A 20,150-nucleotide genomic window follows, 5' to 3' on the forward strand; every position below is an offset into this window, starting at 1 on the left:
AAAAGCATACATGTACATACTTCAAATATTGCTGACCTCCCATCAAATATCATGTGCCGTAAGAACAACCCCAAAACATGACCTAAAAAGAACACATGAAGCTATGAACATTAGGAGAGGTAGATATTACATAGATTCAGAAACTGGGCTTTAGCAAAATGATCTAGTGCCCTGGGCAGCATGTCCACCACCCTGTCTATAAGTGATCACAAATTCAAATGTTTGTCTGCTTTGTTAAATGTCAGATTTTTTTTTAAAGAACAATTGTACAGTTTACAAGTTGTCAAGTGATCGCACCTAGCAGCAGTGGGCTACATACTCAAGAGTTCAGAGAATTTCCTGTAAAACCAAGTTAAATACACAAACCAAACAAAAACATGTCTGGTGAACAGTAAATGCTATTACAAAGGTGCACATGGCTCTGTGTTCAGAAAATATGTTTAATGACAGAAGTCAGTATACTTACAGCATTTACATAAATACTTATACTATAGAAAATGCAAAATATGTATCTCTAAATTTTCACAAAAAAGTTTTCATATCTTGAAAACTAGGCACAATATCAACAGCAATATTGTTCATAAGACTTAAGAATTTCTTGCCATCATGTAAAAGCCAATAGCTTATTTATTGAAGCATTTACAGATATAAAAACAGGTCTATTTCCATAACTAGCAGTACAAACAACATTCTACATTTCTCAAGCAGCAACACTTACGGAGAAAATTTAATTATAGTTTTCTCCATCTAAACTTTCTTCTGATGCTTAGAAACAGTATACAAGTCAGTTTGTTTTGGAAATATCAATATACATATGGAAATATATCTCCATAATTCTAAACTAGCAATATCGCCAACTTAGTGCATTACAATAATAATAATTTGTTGACAGGGTAGGCCCACTGGATAAACAGTTCCTTTACAGGGGCAACCCAGGGCAATGTCCAGTTAAGCGACTTACTCAAGTCACACAATAGGAAAATGAGGGCTGAGAGAATCAAACACTGTACTGCAGGAACTACAGTACACAGCCTTAATGCTCTATGCCAAATTCAAATACTGCGGCGGTGGTGCTGCGGTAGCGTTGTCGCCTCACAGTTAGACGTTGCCGTTCGATTCTCAGAGCGTCTTCTGTGTAGCGACATGCGTGAATGGGCGTTCCTTCGTTGAAGGTTGTGCGTTAGGCCCGGCAAGCCAGTACGTAAAAATCTACTGCCAATCATTAGTGGACCGGAGTTCCGCTGTGGCGACCCCTAACCGGGAAAAGCCGAAAGACACAAACAATATGAACATGAAAAGGGGTAGCATATTTCTCTCTCCAACAATGCCATTTCACACCATGTCCCTCATTAACATATAGCTCAAATGACTGTAAATATGAACAAGTGAAAAACAATGGTTAATGTATCTACTGCAATGCTCCCCAGATTAATGACAGTCTGGGAGAAGTCATATATTTATTATACCTTGCTCTTTCATATACTGCCTACTAATAATTAGCAAGTCACTTTAAGGAATGATCCAGCCAAAAACAAAGTTATGACATCATAGAGAGCTATGGATGTCAGAGGATAGTATATAAAACTGATGACACAAGTGAGAGTTAGTCTCACCAAGAATACCGCTTCTTAAATTTAAAAAAACATAGACCAATAAACAGCTAACAAGCTAAGAAACTACAGTTGGAATCACTTAATCAGAGCTTGTAAGCTGTCAAACTCCCCCAACACATACAACGTTCAGTGCCCTTACAAGTTGATGGCAAAGGTGGCTGTCCCAATTAGCCCTACCTTTACTGCAGCACTGTTCATAAAGGACAGCAAAAAAGTTCCTAAATGGCAAAAGAAGCACAGTTGAGCAAGACCTTACCATAACATTAGATGTCCTGCTTTTCACTGCTGCAGTACTCATTACATGTGGAATCTCTTGCCAAGGATAGTCCATCATTCGGCCAGCACACCAAAGCCTTTACATCTTCCCATGAAGTGTATGCTGCCATGCAGGTGTAAGGCATAAAGGTGAGAAAGTCAAGCCCAACACTCAGAACTCAAGTCCACTAGAAGAACTAGAGCAACACCAGGATAGAAGAGGACATGTGCATCCATGCGGGAAGAGGAACAGAACAAAAAGTACCAGACCCCTCAGCCAGTGAAAAGTAGGACAGCTACTGTTATGGTAAGATCTTGCACAACTGTACTATCTCCTTCCTTATCACTGCTGCGGTCTTCATTACATGTGGGAGATTAGCAAAGCTACTGTAAAGGATGGGAAGAGGAAGGCACAGAGAAACCCTACACAAACACTTTAAGGACAGTCCTGACATGCCCTGCTCTGGCACTAGAAATGACGTACAACTTATAATGTTTAATAAAAGTTTGGACAGAGGACGGAGTGGCAGCTTCTAGAATGGATCTAGTATCCAGACCACTGAAGAAAGCTCCAGAAGAGGCTCTTGTAGAATAAGCTCAAACTGAAGCTGAAACTAGTTTACTATGAAAGGAATAACAAAACAAAATGGCCTTAGAAATGCAGGAAGAGCTGGTTTGCTTGAAAACCACCAAACCCAATGTCCTGGCATTAAAAGAAACAAAAAGCTAATCAGATTTGTGGACAGCTTTAGTCTTACCCAAATAATATCTGAGCTATCTAAATTCAAGGTGCGAAGAAAGCACAGTTGTGTACACTACCATAAATGTAGATGTTCGCGTGTATTCACTGTTGCAGTCATTACAATTGGGTTATCCTGCTGGCAGGCTACCCTCAGTCGGCCTGAATTCCAAAGTCTAGGTCCGGAGTCCGTTGCTGTCGCCTCTTCCCTGACGTCAGTGCGCCAGGGGTATAAAAGATGCAGCAGATGCCATTTTCTTCAGTTTTTCTTGTCCCAGATGTCAGGTGCCCCCAAAAGGGTAGGCTAAAAATATGTCAATAAAACATGCATGCACCAAAGTATATATTTTGCCTTCATCTACAAGCAAATACACCACATAGGTTGTATAGAATAGAGAAGTACAGATAAGTTTCAGCAAAGAAATGAGGGATGGTGGTTGGGTAATCTGGACTGCAACAGTGAATACACTCGAACATCTACATTTATGGTAAGTGTACACAACTGTACTATGTTCTTCATGTTTCACTGTTGCAGTCATTACAATTGGTGGGAGGCTGGAGCTAAATAGCATTAGGAGCGGCTATTAGGCCCTGCAGGACTGCAGTGGCAAAGCCTGCCCTGGATTTAGAGTAGAGTGGTAAGTTATAGTGCTTTGTGAAGGTGTGCACTGAACTCCAAGTAGCAGCCTCTAAAATATCTTTGGTTGGTACTCCCCTGAGGAAGGCTGCTGAAGTGGCTGCTGCTCTGGTTGAATGCGGCCTAATGCCCTTAGGTACTGGCCTGCCATGTTGTGAAAAGCAGAAACGAATGCAGTGGCCTATCCACTTTGAAATAGCCTTTCCTTGGGATCCTGCAGCATATGCCACTAGTAATTGCTCTGTCTTTCTGACAGCTTTGGTTCTGTTCAAATAGAAGTGTAGTTGTCTGTGTATGTCCAAAGAATGCAGAATTCTCTCCCCCTTATTCTCTGGGTTTGGATAAAAGGTAGGCAGATGAATAGTTTGGTTAAGGGCCACACTGGACACTACCTTAGGCATAAAAGTCGTGTTTGTCCTCAGAGAAACCCTGTTTTGGTAAAAAATGATAAAAGGTTCCACAGCCATGAGTGCCTGTAGCTCTGAGACTCGTCTTGCAGAGGTTATTGCTAGGAGCAGAGCTGTTTTCCAAGATAAAAACTTTATATCAGCTATTGCGACTGGCTCAAAAGGAGGCAGGGTAAGTTTTTCTAAGATATAACTGAGGTCCCATGCAGGTACTGGTGATCTCCTTGGAGGCCTTAAATTTTTGGCCCCTCTGAGGTACTGCCTTAATAAAGTATGAGAAAAGATTGGTGGCTCTGTATTGTAATGAGCCGAAATGGCAGAGGCATGAATTTTTATAGATGAAAAGGATAAGCCTTTGTCCAGCATCTCAGTCAAGTATTGCAAAATCTGAGGAATATTTGGTACAGCCGTGTCAATTCCTTGTGCCTGGTTCCAAGCACAGAATCTCTTCCATTTTCCAGCATAGGATTTTCTAGTACTAGGCCTCCTGGCCTCCAAAATTACATCCATCACCGCTTTAGTGAGGTGCGTCTTGTATGACTACATTATCCGCCATGCTGCCAGATTTAAGGTCTTGAGGTTGCTGTGCAGGATCTGATTGTTCTGCTGGGACAGTAGATGAGGCACTTAAGGTAAGGTCCAGGCTGTGCACTGAGACAAGTTCCTTAGGATTGGATACCAGTACTGACGTGGCCAGTCTGGGGCAATCAGTATCATTTTTGGCTTCCCCTGTCTGACCTTTAGGAGTACCTTGGGGAGGAGAGGCAGAGGAGGAAGGGCATATACTGTTACGTTTTTCCAGCTGAAAGATAGGGCATCCACTTTCCATGCTTGTCTGTGATAAGTCCTTGTGCAGAATCTCTTTAGTTGGCAGTTGTGGGGTGAGGCAAACAGATCTATGTCCGGACATCCCCATTTCCTTAATACCATGCTGAAGACTTGTGGATCCAATTTCCACTCGTGGGGATCGTTGAGGTTTCTGCTTAGTTCGTCTGCCAGAGTATTTATCTTTCCTGGCAGGAATTGTGCCTTCAGATGTACTTGGTAAGTCAATGCTGTGTCCCACAAAGTCATGGCCAGTCTGCAAAGGGGGTAAGAATGAGTGCCTCCCTGCTTGTTTATATACCACATGACCGTGGTATTGTCTGTCTTTATCAGTAGTTGTCCCGGATTTAGTAGGTCCTTGAAGACTGTCAGGGCATTTTGAACAGCTAGCATCTCTTTTTGATCGATATGTAGATGCATTTGGTTTGCGGACCATGTGCCTTGAATACATCTTCCTGCCATGTACGCTCCCCAGGCATAATCCGATGCATCTGTTGTTAATGTCTGTGTGGCTGGGGGTAGAGTGAATGGCTGTCCCTTGTTCTGGTGACAGGCCTTCACCCACCATCGAAACTCCTGTTGCAGGCAGGGAATGAGAGTAACTATTGTTTACAGGCTGTGGCGATGTTGAGTCCAAACACTTTTTAGGTACCATTGAAGTTTCCTCATATGCAGTCTTGCATATGGAATTAGTAGAATGCAGGATGCCATGAAGCCCAAAGCTTGCAGAATTTTTCTTGCAGATAACTGGGCCTTTGTTGCCAACATTTTGAAATAGGTAGTCAGTTGCCTTTGTTTGTCTGGCGTGAGATTAGCCATCTGGGCAGTTGTATTTAAGCTTGCACCCAGGAATATTATCTCTTGAGAGGGTACTAGTTTTGATTTCTGTTCGTTGACTGTGTACCCTAGGCATGGTAGTAATCTCTTTACAAACGCCAGATGCTGTAGTAGAATGTCCTTGTTCTCTACTTGAATGAGACAGTTGTCCAAGTAAGGATATATTTGTATTCCTCTGTCTGCAGAATGCAATTACTGGTGCCAGGCACTTTGTGAAGACCCTGGGCGCAGTAGATAAGCCAAAGGGCAGTGCAGAGAATTAGTAGTGCATTGACCAAGCTTTGAATCTGAGGTATCTTCTGCACGTTTGTCTGATTGGGATATGCAGGTATGCCTCTTTTAGATCTAAAGTCACAAGCCAAGCCTTCTTGCCCAACAAGGGCAGAAGCTGCTGTAGTCAACATTTTGAATTTTGGAATATCCAGATATGTGTTTAGAATAGATGAACAGTCTTGAATAGAATCCTTGTCCCTGCTCTTGCTCTGGTACTTGTTAAATGGCCCTCATGTCCATGAGGGATGAGACTTGTTTTTGTGCCTCTCCCCATTGATGTTTTGGCAGGTCTGGCCAACAGTTTGCCCTTGGCAGGGTATGGAAGTGAAACTTGTAGCCTTGTGACACTATGTTTAAGACCCATTTGTCCTTAGGGTTGCCAGCTTTCTTTGGGGCTAAAACCGGACTAAGGTCACGCCCCTTGCATCACCCTTAACTCCACCCATTCCCACCACCTCTCCCATCCATGCCCCACCCATTTTGTGACATCACAGTGATATCAGCTAACGAGAACGCCCTCTTTTTCGGTTCCAGATGCCTGCAGAGCCGTATGGTGAATAATCTACTCCTATTGATGTATTGAGAATAGGGGCACAGTAAGCAATGTTATCCTTACTTCATCATTAACACTCCGTACCAGATGGTACAATTTTTCCCACACACACACACACACACACACACACACACACACACACACACACACACACACACCGGAATTAGATATTTCTGGATGAAGTTATGAAATTTGTCATTTAAAAGTATAAGTAAGACTCTTGAGTACATTAAATGTAACGGTTGCTGCTGCGGAATCGTATGCTGCATCGTTTTATATAATTGTTTGAATTTAATACAGAAAAAGAAAAAAAAAATACATAGGTAGAACAGAGATATTAGGTGTATTTAAGCAAAATGACGGCAAAAGCATGCCAGCAATGCAGAAACAATGTAAGAAAGTTAAAGTCTTATGTAATTTACATGCATGGCATAGTAATAATACTGAAAAGTGCTAGTGGATATAATGCACATTATGATCAAGATGATTTTTGTCTAATGTTTAGTTTGTTACACTTTTTCCATTTTGTGATTTATGTTTAACAGAAATTATCGCTAGTCATAATACTATATGCATTGTATACAATATCATCAACAGCAGAAAATAGTACAAAAGGGCGAAGGAGAGTGGATACTCAAGAATGTAATTTTATTTAGGAGTGTCAGGGACCTAATAATGACTGGAAAGAATTGCTTCATTTCCACTTTGAATTTTGATAGGTTTATAGTTTAGCCAATTATTCCTTGTGAGACTTAAAACCCTGCACCTTGTGCTTGTAAGACAAACACCTTGACCATTGGGCCACCCTCCCAACCCCCTTAGTTATCCACAATTCTGATTAGAAGGAGAATGGAGTTCCAAATCCTAGTGTTTTATGATTTTGTTAACTATCAAAAGAAGATGTTTATCAGCAGAACTGAGAGTAAAACTGCATGACAGAATTTCATGTACATTATTTTTCAGAATAGTGGACTAGTGGTGTGCAACTAGTAGTTGTGTGAGAGTCAGAGTGCGATAGGTCTAGCAAATCAAAGTGTCTTAAGGCACTGATGATAGGTGTTACGGTGTACGGTTTGTTCAATGGTTAGAGAAAATGTATACACTTCTGTCTCACATTTTTTTAACCAGGTGAAACCTTTTGAACTCAGTTTTTTTGATGACACAAGTGTGGCCAACTCCCAGTTTGAGCACTGTAAGGCTTTCATACAACTGAAAAAAGAATATTTTGTTTTCAGTGCTGGTTTTAGCTGATTTCAGAAGGCTTGTTATCCTATATAAAGGTGCAGTTGAAGCAAAACAACATTTTTTTTAACAGCAACAGCAGCAGTTTGGAAAATCCTTTCCATTTCATAGCTGTCATCAGTAAGCTAGCAGTGGCACTTGCAAGGTAAAATGGGCTTCATCGCTGTTGTACATTTGCAACGTTGTTGCATGCAGAAAGCTCTGTACTCAACAAGCCACTAATAAATATTTTTAATGTATTCCTTATAACTAAAATAATCTGTGCAAGCTTCAGACTTACCACAGTCATTCCTCTTACTAAGTTTCTTAACATCCTCAAATGCAACAGATTTCAGAGCAGTGGCTAGTGTTTGCCGATCTGCCCAGACGTACATATTTTTTAAGCAGATAATTGAATATATACAAAAATATGGCATACTAAGAGCCTTGTTAAAAAGACCAAATGAATCTGATTGCAAGTAAACAGCAAAAGTAAACTTAAAATTGTAGATATTGTAGCGTTTCATTAAGAGACTTTAGAATTAGACTGACAAACTCGGAAATTGAATGTTAGCAAAAATGTGCTTGTTTTCATTTCTGCATTAAATAAACTGTACTTGAGAGACTCTATAGTGAGCTTCTCTTGCCACAAATTTATTTCATGTCCTGGCTTGTCTACACATGCTGCTTTACTATTGGCATTACCAGCATTAATCTGTCCTGCAAACTAACACATTGCTCAAAAACATTTTTAAATGGTGTTATTTTCCTCTTCAAAAATTTCTTTAACGATTTCAAGCAGTCTTCTCAGATGTTTCCTATATGGGCTAAGCACAGCTGAAACACTTGTGGCACCTCTCTGATTACAAGGAGTAAGGTAACTGGCCCTATTTTTTCTACCTACTACAAATCAAATGCGCTACCAATTGAGCACTGAGAGTGACTGGACTCGAAACAATTGGCACCACGTACTAATTAATGTAATGTAAAATAATAAATTGAATGCTGCTCCAAGTCGACAAACAGTGTTTTATTCAATCCCGTAAGCGCTAGCTATTAGAAATGAAAGCGTTTACCACAGATTGAATAAAACACTGCTTGTGAACATGGAGCAGCGTATGTCAGCACAAAACATCAGCATACCCCCCCCCCCCAGCAACTCTTACATGGAAGCAACAAAAACACTTGGGCAGTTCAGATGGCATATGTAAACTCTCCATGATGAAAGCTGTACTGTCCTTTATTTTAAAATCGCACGGGAGGCAGGAACACACTCACACATAGACGTACTGGACCATACCATCGTTTTGCAGCTGTAAAAGTGGGGGGCGCTCCTCCCCCTCGCTCTATGGTTTCGGCGCCTATGTAACAGTGGCACAAAACCCGGAATTCACATGTCCGGTTTTAAATGAAATTTCTAACTGGACATTTTGACAGAAAACCGGACAGCTGGCAACCCTATTTGTCCTGGGTTATGTGCCAATTTTGAGAAAAAAAGTGCTAGTTTTCCCCGTAAAGGTGCTGCCAGAAGATAATTGCTTGGCGCAGGCAGAGGGAAGTCATTGGGACTGTTTCCTGTATGGCTGTGATTTGTCTTCTCCAGTTTTGGAGGTAGAAGCACCCCATTGTTTAGGCCTGTATGAACCTTAGGGCCGGGATCTGCCTCTAGGGCGTCTGTATCTGTCCCTTTGTGGCCTGTCTGACATTGGAAAGGACCAATTCTTTGTAGGCCAGTGTCTGCTAAATCTTGGTGGCTGTACCTGTAAGAAATCCTTGACTGTTTGCATACATTTAGCTTTGTCCTCCATTTTCTTTAATACGTCTTCTGCTTTAACACCAAACGAAGCATCATGCTGTAATGGAGCATCTAATAATGTTGCCTTAACATGATCAGGTAGATTTTGTTCCTTTAACCAAACATGCCTCCTAATAACAGAACCCGTAACTGCGGCCCTGCAGGAGGCCTCCAGAGAATCAAAACCACATTGCAAAGTATGCTTTCCAACTTGTTCAGCTGCATGCAATAAAACCTGCATTTCTTTTTTTTCTGCACATTCAGAATTTATCGACATTTTCTGTTTAATCAGTGACATAATATATTGCTGATATTTGAGCATATGAAACTGACAATTTAAAGCCCTTATAGCCAAGGTAGCAGAAGTGTAAATCTTTTATCCCCATCTGTCCAGTGCCCTAGAATCCCTGTCAGAGGGAGTAGGGGTTTTTTGCAGTGGAAGCTTTGACCCCTTTGGGACCCTGAGAGATAGTTTCTGGGTCAGCAGCAGGGTTTTTGAAAAGGAATTTATGAGAGTCAGGAACCCTGTAGTACCTGTCTGGCTTAACAGGAGTTAGAGGTAAGGAGTCAGGGGTCAGACTGGACTCTCAAAATACATCATCTACAATGTCTAACAGGTGGAATAGCTAGGGGCTGCGTTGTGGTAGTAAAAGAAAGTCTCTGAGCCTTTTCTTAGATTCAGAATAATCTTGGCTCTCCCAGTGGAAAGAAAGTTTCCCCAAAAGAATAATCCTCAGGAGGAGAGGCTGAAGTGATAGATTCTTCAGCATCAGAATCCTCATAGGGAGGAAGAGAATATTCCTGATCAGAAGAGGAATCCGATGAAATGGAAACCCGATCTGAAGATTCATATTCTGTCTCTTGCCTAGGCCTCTTATCAGGAGTGGGATGGGAACCCCTGATCAAAGTAAGTAGTTCTTCGACCATTTTGAGCATCTGTTTTTTAGGCATGGAGGCCTGTCCATGAGGCTGTTGTACTTGTGTCTTTGCCTTTGAAGCTGAAGTTGTTTTAACATATAATTGAGTAGGTCTGAAAACACCCTCAGAAGCCGATGCCTGCCGAAGGTCCAATACCTTGAGCTTCCAGCGGCCTGGTCGACTCTACGTGGGTGTCGGTAGCGGCCTGCGAGTCTAATGTAGTGATAGTCAGGGGCTGCGAAGGCGCCTCACTGAGAACCGGTGACTGGCTTAGAAGAAGCCTCGTCGTCGGTTTTGGACCTCGGATGCCCGTCCTTTTCTTTGCGTTTCTTGTGAATTCCAGTAGTCGGATGGCTATCCGACAACATTGTATAGTTAAATCTTCTGCCAAAATAGTGAAAAGCAAAATCATACCGACGCTTAATAGTGCGTTGGTTAAATCTAGCACAAAACCGACAACTAGCAACGTCGTGGTCAGGGCCTAGACAAGGAATACAATAAGAATGAAAGTCCTTATGAGGTATTTGCTTCCCACAAGAAACACAATTATTAACTTTTTCTGACATCGGTCTGAAGCAAGAAAAAAGTTTCCCCAACGGAGTACTTAACTTTTTAGAGAAGACTTCGGATCTGAAATTCGAACACGAAAATCTCAGGAGTCGGCCAACGGGCACTTGCGAACTGCTTTTGCTTCGGGGCACCGCATGGCATGAAAGACTGAAGAAAATGGCGTCAGCTGCATCTTTTATATCCCTGGCGCACTGACGTCAGGGAAGAGGCGACAGCAACCGATGCCGGATCTAGACTTTGGAATTCAGGCCGACTGAGGGTAGCCTGTCAGCAGGATAACCCAATTGTAATGACTGCAACAGTGAAACACGAAGAACATCCTTAACACTAGCAGTGTGGAGAAGTAAAAAAAGGAAGGAAGTTGGGTAGACTGAGGGACAACTCATTGGCCACCATGGGCATAAATGAAGGATTAGTATGCAGACACCCCCTGTTTCTATGAAAAACCAAAAAGGGAGGACACGGCATCAGTGCCGCAAGTTCAGAAACTCTCATGGTTAAAGTAAGAACCACCAACAAAAAGTACAGTTGTGTACACTTACCATAAATGTAGATGTTCGACTGTATTCACTGTTGCAGTCATCACACTTGGGTTATCTGCCTGCAGGTAGCCCTCAGTCAGCCCGAATACCAGAGTCTTGGGATTTCTGCGTCGGATGCTGTTGCCTCTTCCATGATGTCAAGTCATCAGGGGTATAAAACATGCAGACAATGCCATTACATAAGTTTTTCTTGTCCTAGATGTCAGGAGCCCCCAAAATAGGAATCTATTACATGGTGTGGAACACCTCCAGTAAAAAAAAAATACCCCTGCCATAAAAGATGGCCATAAAGAGGATAGGTAAAAAGGTTAGAGAAAGCCAGGGGGCTGGAAGGAGGGAAACCAGGACTGCAACAGTGAATACACCTGAACATCTACATTTATGGTAAGTGTATACAACTGTACTATGTTCTTCGTGTTTCAATGTTGCAGTCATCACACTTGGGTTGATTCCCAAAGCTGATGAAGGGTGGAGGCAGTCAAGAAGTGTTGGGACTGGCTAGCAGGCCTTGTAAGACTGCTGTAGCAAATCCAGCTCTGGATTTAGAAAAAATAGTTAAGTGGTAATGCTTGGTGAAGGTGTGTACAGAACTCCCGGTTGCTCCAGGATGTCCCTGGTGGGGACCCCCCTGTGAAATGCTGTAGAGGTTGAAGTAGCTCTAGTGGAAGGAGTTCTGATCCCCAGAGGTGTAGGCTTTCCATGGTGCTTGTAGGATTTGGAAATGGTTTGCTTCAAAATGGCCTTGCCCTCTGCCCCTGACTAGTAGCTGGTCAGATTTTCTGAAAGGCTTAGTCCTATCAAGGTAGAACCTGAGCTGTCTCTGCACGTCCAGGGAGTGCAGGATCCTTTCCCCTCTATTCTGAGGATTAGAGAAAAAGGTTGGCAAATGGCTGGACTGGTTTAAAGCCACACTGAATACCACCTTGGGCAAAAAGGAGGAGTTAGTCCTGAGGGAAATCTTGTCTGCATGGAAAATAATGAAGGGCTCTACCGCCATTAGTGCCTGTAACTCAGGCACTCTTCTTGCTGAAGTAATAGCTAGAAGTAAGGCTGTTTTCCAAGAGAGGGATTTTAACTCTGCTGAAGCAGCAGGTTCAAAAGGGGGAAGTGTGAGCTTTTCAAGTACAAAGTTAAGGTCCCAGGCCGGGGTGGGAGCTCTCTTAGGAGGTCTTAAATTGTTAGCTCCTCTCAGAACTGCTTAATGAGAGGGTGAGAAAAGAGAGGAGGCTCAGTATTATAATGAGCTGAGATGGCAGAGGCATGAATCTTAATGGATGAGAAGGATAGGCCTGTGTGGAGAAGCTCTGTTAGGTAATCAAGGATTTGAGGTAAGTTGGGGCACAGCTGTGTCCTTTCCTTGAGACCGACTCCAAGAACAATATCTTTTCCACTTTTCAGCATAGGATTTCCTAGTACTAGGCCTTCTGGCCTCAAGGATAACGTCCAGCACCTGTTTGCTGAGGGATGCTGGTGGTGTATTCATGGGATAAGCCAGGCTGTAAGGTTTAGGGTTTGCAGCTGTGGATGCAAAATCTGTCCCTCCTCCTGAGACAGCAGGGAAGGTGCCTGATGTAGGTGCCAGGGGGGCACTGCTGTCAGACTGCATAGGAGTGGGTACCAGTGCTGGCGTAGCAAATCTGGTGCAATAAGGATTGCCCTTGGCCTGTCCTGTTTGATCTTGAGTAGTACTTTTGAGAGGAAGGGCAGAGGAGGAAAGGCATACATTGAGAGGTTTTACCATGTAAAGGATAGTGTGTCCAACCTTCCAGGCTCTGCTGCGAGGGTTCCTGGTGCAAAATTTGTTCAACTGGTGGTTTTGGGGGGAGGCAAAAAGGTCCACCTCCGGAGTTCCCCACCTCTGGGTTAGAAGTTTGAATGGGTTGGGTTCCAGTTTCCACTCGTGAGGGTCCAGTAGATTTCTGCTTAAGTCGTCTGCCAGTGAATTTTGCTTGCCTGGCAGGAATTGCACTTGTAGGTGCACTTGGATGCTCAAGGTTGTGTTCCACAGAGCCATGGCTAACCTGCAGAGTGGGTAAGAATGAGTCCTGCCCTGCTTATGTCCCACATAACTGTGGTGTTGTCTGTCTTTATTAGGAGCTGTCCTGGAAGGATAAGGTATTTGAAGACTGTCAGAGCATTCTGTACAGCTAGCATCTCTTTTTGATTACTATGCAGGGGAATTTGTTCTGTGCTCCATTTGCCTTGAATGCATTTGCCTGCCATGTGAGCCTCGCATGCATAGTCTGATGAGTCTGTTGTCAGGGTTTGGGCGGCAAGGGGTTGAGTGAAAGGAAGTCCCTTGTTGTGGTTGCATGCGTCTGCTCACCAAAGGAATTCTGCCCTTAGACAAGATATGTTTCCAGGTCCTGAGAATGTTGACACCAGAGGCTTAAGTACCATTGAAGTTTCATCATATGCAGTCTTGCATATGGAATTAACAGAATGCATGAGGCCATGAACCCTAGGGCTTGCAGTATTTTCCTTGCAGATAGCTGGGTTTTGTTGGCTATTAGTTTGAAACAGTTTGTCAGATGGACCTGTTTTTCTGGAGTGAGGAATGCCATCTGGGAAGTTGTGTTCAAGCTTGCTCCCAAATTTGTTGTCTGGGCACCAGATGTGATTTATTTTCTTTGATGGTGTATCCCAGTGAAGTTAGAAGTCTTTTTACAAATTCCAGGTGCTGAAGTAGCAATTCCTGACTGTCTACCTGAATCAGGCAAACATCCAAGTATGGGTAGATTTGAATATTTCTCTGCCTGCAGTATGCAATGGCTGGAGCCAGGCATTTTGTGAATACTCTGGAGCAGTAGATAAGCCAAAGGGAAGTGCAGAGAACTGATAGTCCATACAGCCTGCCCTGAAATGTGCATATTTCCTGCAAGACGCCCTTATGGAGATGTGCAGATAAACTTCTTTTAAGTCTAGGGTGACTAACCAGGCATCCTTGGCTAGCATTGGAAGAAGCTGTTGCAGTGTAAGCATTTTGAATTTTGGGACCTCCAGAAAGGTGTTGAGAATTGCTATATCCAGGATAGGGTGCCAAGAGTTCTCTTTTCTGGGCACCAGGAACAGTCTGGAGTAGAAACCCTGTCCCTTTGTTCTACTAGAACAGGTTGAATAGCCCTGATAGGGAGAAGGGAAAGTACTTGCTTTTGAGCCTCTGCCCATTGGTTTGGAGCGTGGATCAGAGCGTCTCTTGGGGACTCCCCCTGTGGGGGGATTAGGGCAAAGTAGCTGCTGGATTTGTGGTTTGCTGGAGCGGCGAACAGGTTGCAGCAAGGCTGGCCCCAGCAAATGAAGATCTTCGCCGCAACAGTAGGATTGAGGGACCACTCATGAGGCAGTAGGATGTATCTGCTCAGCTTGTCTGCAATCACATTGGAACTCCTGGGAATATGCACTGCTATCAGAAAGCAGTTCGAAGCTATCACCCCATTGCCAAATTCTCATGGATTCTCAACATAGAGGGCAGGATTTGGGGCTGTAGACAGTCCGAAGAGCAGTACGTGGAATTGAAAGTGATTGGCTCCTAGCCGGAAGCAAAGAAATCTTCTGGAGTGTTTGTCCATTTTTATATGGTAATACACATTCTGAAGATCTATTGAGCACATCCAATGGTCTTTCTCCAATAACAGAAGAATAGACTGAACCGTGACCATCCAGAGTTTTTCTTGCTTGACAAATTTGTTTACGATGCTGAGATCCAGGATTGGTCTCCAGTCCCCTGTCTCTTTTGACACTAAAAAGAATCTCGAGTAAAATGCAGATCCTATCTGGTCTGGTGGGACTGTTTGGATGACTCTTTTTTGAAGCAGCTTTTGAATTTCTAATGCTGCTGTTTCCCTTTGACTGGGTGGAATGTTAGCAATTCGAGCTGGTGATGTTGGGTAAAGACTGAATGGGATGTGGTATCCTCTGGTAATGATCCATTGTACCCATAAACCTGTTGCTTGCCAGGCAGAATGGTGCAAGGAAAAATTATCCCCCAATTGCTTCCAGAGGAAAGCAATCGGACTGCCTCTCAGGAGCGCTGGTAGGGTTGTCCCGAGAAAGAGTCTCTGGAACCCTGGCTACGTGGACCCCCTCTGCCCCTATAGGGGCACCACCTGGTTGAGTTACCCCCTCTGCCATGGGGAGTATACTTGCCACGCGTGTCGTGGAAAGGACCCTGTGATTGCTTGTGCCACTTCGTTCTCCTCATCTGGTTCCTAGAATATGGACGCTGAGGGGTTGAAAAACATATGCCCATGGCAGAAAGGGTCTTGCCATCCTTTTCACACTGGCTAGTGTGTCTTTCACTTTTGGGCTGAAAAGGGAAGAGGTTTCCACTGGAGCATTCAGGAAGGAAGACTTATAGGGGTATGCAAAGTCACAAAGGCACATCCAAGCGTGGAGTCGCATGACAATGCCCGAACCCGCTGCTCTGGCAGCTCCTTCCATGGTGTGAGAAATTAGATGCATGGAGGAGTTGGAAATGGATTCCAGGGTAGCTAGCTGCGAGGCAACTTTGTCACGGACCTCATCAGACACAGCTCCTGCTAAGGTTTTGGAGAGTTCAGTCATTAAGTCTCTCTGAAGCCAGGTGAAGTATGCCAGGTAATTCAAAGACCTAACAGCAAAGGTTGATGATGCAAAGCTCACTTCCCTTGTGTGGCTACCACATGAGACTCCTTATTTGAGGGGTGGACAGTCTGGCTCTCCTCTGCCAGTTCTTTTTTTGTGGCAGCCGCCACCACCATTGCTTTTACTGGAAGTCCCTTGGACCAGTGAGGATGTTGTTCAGGGGGACATAAGATTTTGTCTGGCCTCCATGCAATTGGTTCAATGGTATCAAGACTTTTCCATGCATGCTGCACGATGAGCTGAAGTAGCTCATCTGTAGGTGGGGTCACTCAGGAAGTAGAGGGGCAAGCATGAAAAGCTTGCAGGAACATGGACTCCACGAAGGAAGGGTTGGAGGGCTTCCAGTCACCCCTCTATTTCAATATTCCCAGGATGTCTCCAAAGGAGACATCATCGGGGGCGACCCCCTTCATCGTAGTCCGTGTCTTCGGTAAGGGACTCCTCAGGTGAGTACATGTGCTTCCTCTTGCATGTCTTTGTGCGAGAGACCTCTTCATTGGGGAGCTACTGAGGAGGACTCTGAAGAAAGGGCACACTGTGGCAGGATATCCTGAGACTCTTGTGCTCGTTGTCCTAAAGTAGTGGCTTGTGTCAGCTGCAGCTCAAGAGGAGGACATTGTGAAAGTTCTGACACCGGAGGCTTGCCTACTGAGCCAAGAGCCCTCTCCACTGCCTGGAAAACTGGCCCGCCTGAAGAGGGATGGGAGCCCGGAACCGAGAATGACAACCTCGGAACCGGGGTTATCGAGATTCCCAGATATTCTGCAAGTCTGAGAGTGTACAGTAATGCTGAGTGCCCGCTCCAACGAACCAGTTCCCAAGAAAGGAGTCTCAAGGGGACTAGATACTGAAAGGACTCCTAGAACCATGGACGACACCATAGAAAAAAAACCCCAGTACCTACGGACCAGCCATGATCCTGAGAAAGGCTCAGTTCCAAATGAACCAGGATTTAAATTACTTAGCTTAGAGAGCTGGCTTGACACAGCTTTATGGCAACATGCCAAATGAGATCTGAGGTAACAAGGGGAAGGGCATTGTGGGTAAAACCTTAGCTTGAGAGTTTTTTTTGGCTGGCACGAGCTTGTTACAAGCCCAACTCGGTTCAGAGAATGGAACTATACCCATCAGTAAGGAATAAAGATTAACAACATTAGATCTTATCTTCGTGTAACCAAATGGAAGGTTAATGAACTAATAAAAAATGTACAGAATACAGTATATGAATTATGAGGAGGATCATTACACAGGAATTGTTAGATTATTTTACAATACAAAGTCTAAGGATACCTGTAATTAATGGCCCACCCAAAATACATAGCATGAATGACCGGGCACCCCTCCATCCCATAGTATCAGGTGACAGATGGGCCACAGAACCTTTGTCTATTTTTGCTGAACACAAATTGAAAATGTTACTTCATGATGCAGTTGCAGCATTAAGGGGACACTTCCCATTTTCTGGAATCACTCTCTGAAAAAATACGTCCAACTTAATGACACTGTGAATTTGGTAATGGGCATAATGGATGTGAAGAATTTGTTCACTGTTATTTCCAATGAGCATGGCATTAGAACAGTCAAAGAGTTTATGGAATCTAGCAGAACAGTTGATTCTAACACAACAGTAATGTTATGCACATTACTGGAACTTGTATTGAACAACAACATTTTCCTATATGCAGAAGAACACTATTGGAAGAAATGGGGAACAGCTATGGGCACCTCATGTGTCAATAGGTACTCCAATATAGTGATGGCCGAATGGGAGCATGAATTTATACTTAATGGAACTAACCCATTGAAAAGTAATATGTACTATGACTGGTTTGTGGATGATATTTTTCTTATGTGGAGAGACGAACAAGCCTTGTCTGACTGAGAGATATTTAAAATGTACATTTTTTTTTAGATTTTGAAGTACACACATCCACAAAAGATTTTTTGGATGTAAATTTTACCATCAATGACAAGGGTGAGATTCATACCAGGGTACACAGAAAGGACTGGTGAAGGAATCATCTTCTCCACAGGTCTAGTATGCACCCACAACATATCTACTCGCATGTTGTGAGGGGACAACTTTTACATACATCTAGATAATGTACAGAAGAAACATTTTAGTATGAATCTAAACAGCTCTTGGAACATTTTAAAGTAAAAGGCTACAAGGACAGGGACATGACCCATACTTTCACAGAGAAACAAGAACTGAGAAGAACTAAGGGACAACCCCTAATTCTCTAAGAGGAGGAGATTGGATGATGAGACTTCAACAGATTTGGATCATTCAGAAGAAACAAGTTACCTCAGATGTTTACTGACATGTAATAGTGATATTCTTGAGATATGTGTACTGTAAGAAAGAATTGGTGCATTCTGACCATGGACAAAGACTTGAAGAGAGTAGTAAGTGAGACTCCACACTTCTGTTTTAAAAATAAGAACTTGAAGAGGTTACTTTGATATAAAACTGGGAATGTTCAAAACCATACAGTGTCCGGAAGGGCACTTTCTCATGCAGGAAATGTAAGGCTTATACTTTTATTAACAGCAATAATTCATTCAAACATTGTATCACAAACAGGACCTATAGGTTGAATAATTATGTGGACTACAAGAGCAAGAACTTGATACACCTGGCCAGCTGTACTTGCTGTCAGGACTTTTATGTTGGCAAGACAAATAGATGCTTCAAGGAATGGATTCTCCATCATTTTAAGTGACATAAGAAATAAAAATAAAAATAATGCACTCTCACAACACACAATATTAAATCCAGGGCACACATTTTACTTCATGGCACTGGAATTAATACTGGATGACTTGAGAGGTGGAGATATTGTAAATAAAATGGAAATAATAGAGATAAGGTAGATAGCTGTCTTGCAAGACAACCAACCCTCGGGATTGAATGGTATTGTCCCTTTGAAGTCTATACTATAGGGGCAGTGGCTGCAAAGATGACATTTCATTGGCTGATTACATTTTGAAAAAATAACTGGTTGCTTTTATTTAGGATCTGAAGAAGGCTTTAATAAGCTGAAAGCATTCATCCAGGATTTTAACTTATTTTTTATAGTTTAACAATAAACCTTCTCTGTGGTGGCATCTCGTCTTTTTGATTTTGATTTATTCTGTTGAAAAATGAACTGGCTCTGACTACCCTAAAGAATTTGTTTTATTATTACATTTGATAAAGTGACGAGCCACCTACAAAATGGAACTCAATAAGGAAAGGCAGTAGTCTTGTTTTCAACGTCAGGAATGTGTGACAAGAACCCCCTCTCCCCAAGTTGAGACAAAAGATCCAGAACATACCTAGTCATATGGGTCTGATAACTTATGGTCCTAAAGGCCACAGTAGGAGAAGTTTTTCCCCCAGCCTCTCCACAGCCCAATTGTCAGAAGTTTGGAAGAGAATAAAAGCTTAGATTGTTTGTTGGGAGAAAACCAGACAAATGCAGGGTATGGAGGACACTTTTAAAGGTACTTAAAGGCCTCTGGCACCTTAAAAAAGTCAGGCCTCTTGGGAGCTGGAAATCAGGAGCCAAAGAGGCAGTGCAAATGTATCTAGCAAGGTAGGGAACAGCAGAAGGTTTACGAGATTTCATTTGTAACTGCTCTTTTGGATGTCAGAAACAAGGAAGCATTGCCATTTGAAATGCTCCATCATGTGAACCACAGTGTCCCCAAAGGGCAACAATTCAGAAGGATAATCAGGACTCAAGGAATCTTCTTCCTTTTGCCCACAGTCTAAGGTTGAAGGAATCTGTGAGGAATAGGCAGTGGATTCATCTCCTGAATCCAACTCCTCATCTGACGAATCAGACTCCTTAATCCTTTTGGCTGGAGTAGAGAACCAAAGAAGAAGCAAGAACAGATGAACCCTGAGGTGGCTTCAAGGCACTTGAACAAACTCTAGATAAAATCTTGCCATTCTTTATGAGCATCTTTAGCAATGGGAGGTATATGTTTAGTTTTCTGCTTCTTTTTTTAAAGGGATGTCAGCTTTTACAAGACTAAGAGGCTCAAAGGCATGACTAGACTCTTAAGGATGCCAGGAACCTCTTCCCTAACAAGAATTTGGGGAAGCTCCCTAGGCCACTCGGAAATGATCATCAGTGGTTCCCCCATAAATCTACGATGGATGTATGCACAGCCTCAGAGAAGGTGCAAGAAGCCAGTTCCATGCTGGTCTCCAACAGGATTATGGCAGAGGAAACTGGCATCAACACTGCATGTGCATGTTCTTCGATGTCTTCATCCACCTCGACAGAGGTGTCCAGTGTAGACTGGACAGCTGCAGATAAAGAGAGACTTTTTAGTCATCTTCTTGAGA

General features: G+C 43.1%; 1 protein-coding gene across 3 annotated transcripts in view; it reads right to left on the bottom strand.

Annotated features, from left to right (window-relative positions):
- RAPH1 (Ras association (RalGDS/AF-6) and pleckstrin homology domains 1) overlaps nucleotides 1-20,150 on the bottom strand; it is a 2,904,638-nt gene that overhangs the window by 1,728,606 nt on the left and 1,155,882 nt on the right. The window lies entirely within an intron of this gene.

Source organism: Protopterus annectens, chromosome 2.part0 (genome assembly GCF_019279795.1).
Source record: "Protopterus annectens isolate FY-2018-M chromosome 2.part0, PAN1.0, whole genome shotgun sequence".
NCBI classification, from domain to species: domain Eukaryota; kingdom Metazoa; phylum Chordata; order Ceratodontiformes; family Protopteridae; genus Protopterus; species Protopterus annectens.